This window comes from Olea europaea, chromosome 22 (assembly GCF_002742605.1).
Source record: "Olea europaea var. sylvestris chromosome 22, O_europaea_v1, whole genome shotgun sequence".
Taxonomy (NCBI): domain Eukaryota; kingdom Viridiplantae; phylum Streptophyta; class Magnoliopsida; order Lamiales; family Oleaceae; genus Olea; species Olea europaea.
Window position 1 is genome coordinate 9,422,428 of NC_036258.1, and position 11,675 is coordinate 9,434,102.

An 11,675-nucleotide genomic window follows, 5' to 3' on the forward strand; every position below is an offset into this window, starting at 1 on the left:
ATTCGAGATTCACTTCAATATTTTGGAAAGGTATGCACCAGGCAATGGGGACTAAGCTAAACTTCAATACAGCTTTTCACCCACATTCAGATGGTCAGTCAGAGAGGACTATTCAAATTCTTGAAGACGTGCTTCGAGCATGCTTCCTCGATCTTGGAGGAAGTTGGGAAAAACATCTACCATTAGTAGAATTTGCCTATAATAATAGCTATCAAACTACTATAGGAATGGCCCCTTATGAGACTTTATATGGTAGGAGGTGCAGATCCCCATCTCATTGGGATGAAGTTGGTGAGCGAAGAATTCTAGGGCTTGAGATTATTGAACGAACAATCCAAGCTATTGAAAAGATTCGTGCTAGAATAAAGACTGTCCAAGACTGACAGAAAAGCTATGCAGATGACAGAAGGAAGGATCTTGAGTTTGAGGTTGGTGATGAAATTTTCCTAAAAATAGCTCCTATAAAGGGAGTTATTCGATTTTGTAAAAAGGAAAAGCTCCAACCAAGATACAGAGGGCCTTTTGAGATTTTGAAATGTGTGGGAACTATAGCTTATGAGCTGGCATTGCCTTCCGAACTTTCAACAGTACACAATGTCTTTTATGTCTCTATGCTTTGAAAATACGTATAAAACCCTGGGCACGTGATTAATCCTAAATCTTTAGACATTCACCCAAATCTAACTTATGAGGAAACTCCAATAGTCATCTTGGATAGGATGTTTCGAACACTTTGAAACATCCATTTCAATTCCATTGGTAAAAGTTCAGTGGCAAAATCACGCAGTGGAAGAGTCTACTTGGGAACACGAGGTAGATATTAAAGCTAAATACCCTTAAATTTTCGAAAATCAAGGTAAATTTCAAGGATGAAATTTTTTTTTAAGGAGGGGAGGATGTAATAGCCAAAATAAATAGATCGTAAAATATATTATGAGGCATAAAATGTATGAAATTAAACTTTAATATTATTTTGGATATATATTGAATTATTTTATAAAATGAAGTTTAAATAAATTTAGTATTTTAACATATTTATACTAGAATCTTATCCTCATGTAATTAGGATTTTATGTGGTAAAATTGTTTGTTAAGAGCTCTATTTGAAGTCAAATTGAGATTTTATTAGAAGTCTAAATGGTTAACTCTTCCTAATCTAATTACCATTGTTTAATAGTCTTGGGACTTGCACTTACTTCATGCTAAATTACATAAAGCAAAAAACGAGAGAGAGAGAGAGAGAGAGAGAGAGAGAGAGAGGCAGAAGAGAAAACGTAAAGAAGGAAAGGAAGAAAAAAAAGAAAAGAATTTTTTTTGATGCGTTCGAGATTCGTTTGCAAGAATTTTCAATCCTAAATAGTTCAAGTACACTAGGAATTTATCGAATAGGTATGGATTTCTCTAAATGCCCAGTGATTTTGTGTTTTCACTCTTTAATGTTTTAAGTTGAGTATTTTATGTGCTACTTTGTTATCCAAAGTAAATAAAAATATTGTGGGAAATATCATAGGGTATTATTATGTAGATTTACACAGAAACCAGCCACAGGGCTAATTACCCTAAGTGGAGATTGAGAATAGGTTTGACCTAAGTGAGAATGAGATTGTCAGGTTTCAATCCTACTAGAAAGTTATGTTATGTGGGTATTTTACTTACTTTTCATATTAAACTGTGAAAATACTAGCATGATATCTATACTGAGTATATTCATATGCTCATTCCATATTCTAAATTATTTTTACAGATGCTTGATGAATCGGAGTTGGAAGTTGAGACTACTGACAGAGTCCGTGTTGCTGGATCAAAAATTTAAGATTTTTCCTTTAATATTTAGTATTCAGTTAGAAAATATTTTTTTATTCAAATTAGAATTTTATTTATAAATCAATGTTGAATTTTTAAAAAATAAGTATTGGACTCATAGTACAATAGTGAATTAGATTCACTGATGTTTTATGAGACAATAAAATAACTTGTTTTTATTCCGCAAGGTTTTCTTCAAATTTTTTGTATTATAATGTGTCGAATAATTTTTATAATAGTTAAAGTGATAAATTGAATAACCTCCAGAGCGTAGGTTTCAAGGCGTTACAATTTAGAAGTGTGGTAATTCCATGCATGTTGAAAATATTTGTGCGGAGTGTCATTTGTCAAGTATAAATTAGGTAATGACCATATGTTAGGGATAGACCTCATGTAGTTTTATTGTGCTTGAAAGAATAATATTGCACTTGTTGGATTTTAAGCCTCTCTTCTCCTTTTTGACTCAACTTATTAGGTTCGTAGGGACGTCTTGAAACTCAATACCCTTTGCTTTAAATAACCAAGGAGTTATCGACCTAATTTTCGCTACAAGGTCAAAAAGAAATCTTAAATTTTAGGTAAAACATGAAATTTAATTGAAAAAGAAAAAAATTGTTATTGTGCAATTGTATTTGACATTTGGATTAGATAACTAGTGAGTTTGAATTATTTAATATAAGCTTGAATGTGGAAGCACTTATTAGTGGAGAATCATCATATGTTTAGATGTTGAGATTGCAGGTTAAACTCAACTGAACTAGAGCGAGAAAAAAGGAAATGAGTGAATTGAGAGCAACCTTTAGATATACCTTACGTAAATGATGTAAATATACATTTAAGGAGTGTGAATCTCACGAGTAGAATAGAAAATATTTGACCGCTAAGGGTTGGTTTTGAGCTTTGAAATTTTTTCCATATTGAAAACTTTTACCTAATTTAGATGATAATTGAAAGTGACTTTGTGTACACATACAGACCAATTGAACATTATATAAGCTTAAATTATTTTTGGTAGTATTATTTGGAGGCATACTAGTGGATTGATTACACAATTTTACATTCAATGATATTTTTGACAAGCTATCTAATGTGTTGATCATTATCACGCGTGCTTAACAATTATTTCAGGGACTATGCTACAAAATGAAACTAATTTCTTACTTTGGCCAGAGAATTGGTGCCTAGGGGCTACGTTACGGTGCCTAGGTGCCAATTTAAAATTTTGGAGACCATTTTTATTATTTTTCCAAAACTTGGGGACTTGTTTGCAATTATCCTAGGGCAGGCATTTGGGAAATCTAGTTTTCCTTTTTTATTTTTCTTTTCTTTTTTTGGTATTTTGAGGGTAAAATCAAGAGCAAAAAGAAAAGACATAAAAAAGTAGAGAAATATTTGGGGAAAGTCAAGACCAAGTTCAAAAAGGATTGTTTTATTTTTATTTTTTATTTATAACCTTGTATTTTCTCAATTATTTTGCCATATTTGTAATGTATTGCTATAAATATTGTCTTTTTTATCAATTGCTTAACATGGGCTAAACAGTTTTGTTGGGATTGATGGTTGAAATTTAACCCAACCTTGATTAAGTTCTATATTTGCTTTTTAATATTAAGCCCCCATTTGTTTCTCATTTTTGAAAGAATCAGAATGAAAAATATAGTCGTTACGGACCCCACACAAGATATAGAAATTCAAATTTGATGGCTTGATATGATGGATAACAGTCATATTTTTCATTTTAATGAGAAAATAAGGGGAACCAAACAGGGGCTAAAATACTTATTGAAATTTAACCTAGCCCTAATTGATGACTTTATCTTATCATCCGAAGATTTATCCTCAAGTGTACCTTTGAGTAGCCTTCACTTAGTCATTTTAAACATTTCGTTTACTGTTGCTTTCATTTAGTTTGGAGACATTTGTTGCATTTTTCATTTACTAGAGGTCATGTATATGCCACCCTCCTTTTATGTGTTCTTTCGTTTTTTTATGATATAAAATAAAGGGAAAGTTGTAGTAGCAATCCCTAACCTTTTCATTTTTTGCAGGCTTTATACTAACATTCATTTTATGTCAGTGGAGGTTCCTAACTTTTCATAAATATTCACTTAAAATCCATCTGAACGAAAACCACCCAAAATATTGTCAGTTTATCGAAAAAATTAAGGAATCAATGACCAATTAAATCGTCTAAAACAACGTCCAAAAACACCATCCAAAAAAGTATCAACATCCAAAAAAATCATCACAGTAGTAAATAGTTCAAGGAATATTCCCGATCAACTGACGGTAATTTGGATTGTTTCCATTCAGATAGATTTCAGGTGCATATTTATGAAAGGTTAAAAATCTTCGCTGGCACACAATAAAGGTTAGGATAAAATTTATAAAAACTGAAAAGACTAGGGACTGCTATTGCAATTTTCCCTAAAATAAACCACAGTAGAGACCTTTAGGAAAAGAAAAAGGGGGGTAAGACTAGTATACAAGTGAACAAATTTGACCCAAATATTCAAAACATCAAAAGGGAAAATATTTATTTCATATTTTTAATTAAAATATTTCAAACTAAAAAATCATTAAAAAAATTTAAATAAAAAAATAGAAAAAGATTAGGGACATCAAAGCTTCAATTTCCTAAATTACCCCCACACTCAATACCTCATTGCCCAACCCTGCCATACCACCACTACAAAATCGCATATACTAAGATTGCCTCTAATAGTCTACACCAAATTTTACATCAAATTTTATTTTAAATTATTTAAATAAAAATTATATCATTACTAAAATCGTTAAATTAAAAATTATATTTATTTATGTTTTTCTAGTTCTTGTTTATTCTCAACTTTTAATTATTAAATTTTAACTTTTGAATTTTTTAATGAACAATTTTACTTTATTGTATCAATAATTATTATTTATTACTTGATCAGAATTTAAAATATTAAATAAAAATAGCCATCACAATAAAACAGTATAAATAAATTAAAGTAAAATAATTCTAAATGTCAAAAAATGATATAGATGGAACAAAAGTGTGTCATAAAGGGAAAAGAGACGACAAAAGGGAGAATATTGAAAAACTCCAAATTTGGTGTAATGGTGTAACTAACATTATTCATTACATCAAATTTTACACCATATTTGTCCAGTCATTGGAGAGTTTTTTACAACAAATTTGCTTCACCATTGAAGATGGTCCAATAATCCCCATTAAAATCAAAATTGAAACATATCAAAACTGCCTACTACCATCACTGAACTTATATTCTAAGCATGATCCAATAATATCTTATTCCGAATTATTATGCAAAGTAGTGCATTTAAATACACGATTATATATATTATTGTATATGTCAAATATGTTATTCCTAAGATTTATTACCCGTATGTTAAAATTGCAAAATTCTAAACATATCATGAAACTTCTAAAAACATAACAAGCAACTAACTGCATAAATGATGCGCTAGCGTTTAAATAATTCTATGAGACATAAAAGATCAATCAAGAATACAAACAAACTGTCCTTCGTCTTTGACTTGAAAATAATCAAATAATAAGGTTCATCTTCATTCAACTCAAGAAAGATATAGCCTAATATATTTTTAATGATATTACAAGAAGAATATTTAAATAACATCACCCGTAATATATGTACATATGAAAAATATGTGGAATCAATTTCCAGTTCTTGATTTTTCAATCTCAAAACTTGAATCTCCAATTGTTGATGTTATTTCATTGGATTCTTTGCTTGATTTGTTTCTCTCTTTCAATTGTCGTAAAATAACTACTCCTGGATGAGAGAATTTTATCTTATGATGTGATATGAGAGAGATATAAGAGGTGTCTTGTATGTTTTTTCACGTTCCCTACTTAAAGAGGTTGAAATTATGTCAAGAATTACGTCTAAAATCCTTTCCAAAAGGAGTTTCAGTCGTAAAAGGAAACTGGCCAGTCTGTCGAATTTTATCCCTTGCGATATCATGGGGTATCTACTTGTGATGGCATCAGCCAACTAATTTTTGCCTCGACTTTTACAAAATTAAGGGTTGCGATCACAACCCCCTCGTGAGATCGCACTCTTCGAATTTTCGGCCAATATCCACTTTGGTCCCTAATTTTGCTCTGATATTCATCTTAAGTCCTCATGTGCAATTTCCATCACTTGGTTGCTAATCTTATCCAACCGATCCCGTATAATCTTCAATAATTATTCCCTGGTCTGGATCAACTTTTAGATATGTTTAATTTGGTCCCTAAAATTTCAAAATCATCATTTTTCGTCGATTTTTGTTTCTTTCTTCAAAATACACTTCCACCAAACAAATAATATACAAACGAGATCAATCCATAATTCATCAAAAGTGCTCCTAAATGTTGATAATTAACAACGTAGATAAGTGCATAAATACATTTATCAACTGCATAACAAATGAAAATATTAATTTCTTCATATCTGCAAAAAGACTACAAATAAAATGGTGTGAGACCTTTTTTTTTGTAAAAAAAAATAAAAATGTGAGAGAGTATGTCATTTCAAATTTCAACATGTTAATTCATATTCAAGACAAGTAAGGTGCTATATCGTATCCCTTTTTAATGTAAAGCAAAGTTTGGATTCATATTCATATTTAAATTTTCACAAAGACCTTGTATGCATCTCTTTAATGGATCAAAAAGTATTCAAATGAAATAATCTGCAACTTTCCTTTAAAAAAAAGTAACTGGACATGTCACTTTCAGATTTTACCACCTTAATTCATACGCAAAGGCAAATAAAATGTTACATCAAGTTATTTTTCAGTATAAAGAAATGTATGAATTCTTATTCATATTTAAATTTTCACAAACACACATGTATGTATCTCCTTAATTAATAAAAAAATAATCCAAATGAAATAGTTCCCGAACTTTTTTAAAAAAGTGATAGAGCATGTCACTTTCAAATTCTAGCACCTTAGTTTATATACATAAGTCAAATAAAGTATTTGATTAAGCCCAAAAAATAACGCAATAATTGTAGCACAGCTTTGAAATGTTCCTACAATAAGATGGATAAATTGCTCACAGGATTCAACAAATTAGGATTTTCGTGAATTGTATGGAAATGATTTATTTATCGAATTAAAATGAGATTTAAATGTCAATTGGTGACATAGTGAAGTATCGAAATTTTCTAAATTAATTTGAATCATTCAACATCAATGATTCATGTTGTTTTACCCCATTAGAGATGTTCAACCTAGTTTCTCTAACCGTAAAATAGAACATTAAGTACCAATTTAATTCAATAATGATTCTAAAGATTAAACTTCCTAAAATACATTTTCGCTTTAGTTTATTGAAATAAGATTCAAGATCGACCATATATTTCAAGCATAAGGAAGTAAAGAATAACACCAATAAAATAAATTGAAATTGAAAATCAAACAAATATTTCAATTATTCAATAGAAAAAACATGACTGAATCTATGAAAAATCAAATAAATTTTAAGTCAATTTCAAAACAAATTCATGGAAAGAAAATCTAAACCCTCTAATTTTTTGACAATGAAAAAGTAAATTACATGAATCAAAAGATATTGAAATCACCAAAACCAACTGAGTTCCTTCATTTCTTCATCGAGAACTTTAGTTCTCCATGAAAATCTTGCACAAAAAGCAGAGAAAATATAAACGGAGATGTGTGTTCTATGCTTTGGGATGACTTAGGGCTTAAATACCCTGATGGAGGCGTGTTTCCATAAGTGTTCGATTGAAATCAGGAAACCGAACTTCGCTCCTAAAAATTGAACTGTGCAATCGCGTGATAGAAGTTGGTACAGTCGCATGGAACAAAAATTTATAGCTTGTGAGCTCACTGAACTACCATGTGCTACCACATGGAACAAATGGCTATGGTCGTATGGTTGCGCCACTTTTCTCCGTCAGACTATTTTCAGTATTTTGACCATTACTTTCTCTTCCGACGTCTAATTGAGGCGATTCAAAGTGCATTGAAAAGCTAACACAAAGAGCTACAATTTTTCTTGATATTTATTTTCCAATTCGAGCATTTACTAGGTCAAAAATAGATCTCAATCTCTGACTTAAAATCTGAAACATCCTTGTGTGGTTGAAAATTGATTTGTGAAAATATTATGATCATATTTCATTTCTTTTGACTTCTAATTATACCCAATTGACCCCTAGCCTTCTAGAATCATCATTCCATCACCCGTCTCATCTTTGGATTATACTTTAGTTATTTTTTGCTTGTTTCTTCTATTTTCCACAGTATTCATCAATTTTGCAACCTAAATTAAAATATAAAGGTACTTAGTGCATTTAGGCGTCAATTTATCTTACAAATGCAAGTATAGATGGATGAAAATTTTAACAATTTGAGTTATTATTACACCTCCAATTTGTTTATTGCTAGTCCCTAGCAATTTAATGCATATCACGACAATCAATGATTGGTTTATGCTACATGTTAAATTGTTAAGTTCCGATTCAATCACATTTCATGCTCTTTTCAAACTCATCACTACAGGGAAGCTAATAGCATCATGATCATCTGGATATCAAAAACACTGACAAAATGTGTAATTGTGTGTCAAGCCATGACCATCTTACCGCCAGCCCTAACACATGCAACATCAAGTATGTCTAGAGCTAAAGGTTGCGCCCCATAACTCACGGGTATCAAAGTGCTTAGTATGAGGTTCTTCTATATGGAGCTGAAAAAAATGTAAACTCACAACATGAGGGCTTAAATATTCATGAACAAGTAATAAGCAAACAATGATCTTATGATAAGCACACTGTTAATTGAAAATTCATCAATTTCTTATCATAACCCTACTTGGGATCAAAACAGTCAATGCAGAAATTTCTAATGAGGGTTAAGTTGAGCTATATGAAAGAAGAGCTTAAGGATTCAAGAACTTCTAAGTATCTAGCTAGGAATCTCATCAAGCATTTCAATAGATTACATCATTTACTCAATGCATTCCCCAACCTTTCAATTCCTAACATCAATCCCCTTTTTCCTTTCTTCATTTTTCTTCATTTTTTTTTCATTTTTTCATTTTTTCATCATTTTTTAAAATTCCCCATCTTCTTCTTTTCCTTCTCTTTTATGTTTTATCGCTTCACTTGAGTACTTATCAACTCCTATCACTTTCTTCATCACTATTCTTCTCAAACGAATATTCGATACCTACTATACACTTGGAAGCATAAATGTTAAATTAGATGTTTATGGGTAATTTTCCAATGTGAGAAAGTATGGATAACATAGGTACATGAAAAGAAATGGCTATATGTGTGTATTGGCTCAAAGTGGCTTCTAGAGGGTTATAATTATAAAAAAATGGCTTGAAAAGCTCAAATGAAATCATAAATTGACCGGCATCATATCCCAAGTATAATCCACCATCTTAACATAGACCCTGTGATGTTATTCTCAAAAGAAGGTTCCATCTCAAGATATCAATGAACACTTATTGCCATTTTTTTAGTATGTCGTAGCTCTAAATCCTCACCAATTCTCTCATATGAAAACTTCAGCAAGAGACTCATCTAGCTACATGTGTCAAATACCATCTTACCACAAGACTTGTGTGCACGAAAGAAATTCGGCAAGTACCTTGACATCTAGATTCATATAATTAAAATTAACTTTTAGTGGCATATTTTGTCATTCAAGAACATAATCATGCAACAAATCAGAGATTTAAAAAAAATTCTCAAAAACCAATCACAACAAAATTCCATTATATTTATGCAATTCATTATGTAATGCACATCAGAATCCAATTTAACTCTCCTCCTAACCAATTTTACATTATCCTCAATGTAAAAGTATGGTTGTCAAGTAAAAAGAAGGAAGGGTATCACTTGAATATTGAAGTGAATCAACATAAAGATTGAAAGAGACAGTTCACCTAAAAGTTCTCAATTGAAAGGGCAAAGCAGGAAATGAAAACAAACCTAGAAAAATGAAAGAAATACATAAAGAAAAATCTTAAAACTAATGTACAGAAAAAAAAATGAAAGACATACCTGGTTAATTTCAAGGGGTAGATCAGTCTACAAAAGGAATTTCTTCCACTACAGGCACTTGTTACCCATAGACTATCTTTAGATGCCATCCATTCACTTTGAATACCCTACCATCATTAGGGTCCTCAATTTCTACTATCCCATTTTCAAAAGCTCGTTTTAGTACAAAGGGGCCAGTCTACCTAGAGCAAAGTTTTCCTCGATGCTTGTGGAGTCTAGAATCATACAAGTACATTTTCTAATTTGGTTCAGAAGTTTTTCTTAAAATGTTGTTATTATGAAATGCTGTAATTTATGACTTGTAGATTCTAGAATTCTCGTAAGCGTCATTCCTCGACTCTCCCAACTCAGTCAATTGAAATTTCCTAAGCTGACCTCCTTCTTCTACATCAAAGTTAAAATGTTTAATTAGTAGATTGAGTGCATCAATATTGTATGTTTGGTGACACTTATCATCTTCTTCAGGCTGATTAGTGACATGAAAGATGTTGACTTCTAAGGTCATATTCCCAAAAAAATAGCTTCATTAGACCATTTCTACAATTTATAAGAGCATAAGCTGTAGCAAAAAAAGGTCTACCAAAAATTATAGGGATTTTAGAGTTAACATTCACACCAACTTTTAAGTCCAAAACTAAGAAGTCAACAGGGTAGTAAAATTCATCAATATGCACTAACACATCATCAACTACTCCTTTTGTTCTTATAGTGGACCAATAAGCCAATTGTAGATATAATACCCCAAACTTCATGTTATATATTTGGCCAATATGATTCTTGCATTTCATGCTAATTATATTGTCATTTGCATCAATTTCTTAATTGCTTTCTCTTAAAATCGTGCATTCAGTTATTGAGGCTTTAAGATCTTTATATGGTGACAGCCTTCAACTCCTTGACCTAGGTGGTGAATTTTACATTGAGCTATGATTAGGGATGACAATCAGGCTCGACTCGAAAAAAGCTCGGGCCTGTCCGACTCTAGGCTCGGGCCTAGCCCTATTTTTAGGTACAGGGCAAAGCCCAAGTCAGCCCATGTGACTCGCTGGCTAAGGAGAACCAAGCATATATTTAAAAAAATAAATTAAAGGAAAAGGCAGCAACCTACTACATAACAAGGTAACAACTAAATGGCAGCAGGTTGTTGCCAAACAAGGCGCAGCAACCTGCTGCCTTTTTAATTAAAAAAAAACAAAACCAAACAAAACCCGAGCCAGCTCGGCTCAGCTCGGAAAGTCCCGAACTGAAAGCTCAGGTTGAGCCTAATTTTTTTTGTCGAGTTTTTGCTCGACCCAGGAAAAAAGCTCGGACATTTGACTCGAGCTAAGCCCGAGCCTAGAATTTTGGCTCGCGAGCCGACTCGACTCAACTTGTTGACATCCCTAGCTATGATAAAAAATTAGATTAACTAAATGTTGGAGATTGACTCGGTAAGTAATGGGAATATAAAAAAGGTCAGAGTTAGTATCGACAAAGGTTCAAGCTTTCCATTCGGTTGATCAAGGTCCCCCCTCCCTTAAACCATAAATAGGTAATTGCTATATCAGGGACATGAGGCATAAAGTGACATGATCATGACGTAATAATATATGTCTCATATGATGTTATAAATATTAATGTGCAAATTGTTGAAATCGAACGAGAATCAGGTGTTAATCGGGGTAAGTAATTAAATGAACGATTAAGGAATTAGCACTAAAAATATTTTGGGGACTTAGGGCAAGTGAAATGAATTGCAAACACGTCAAAATATACATACATATATATATATATATATATATATATATATATATATATATATAGTGGAAGGTATAA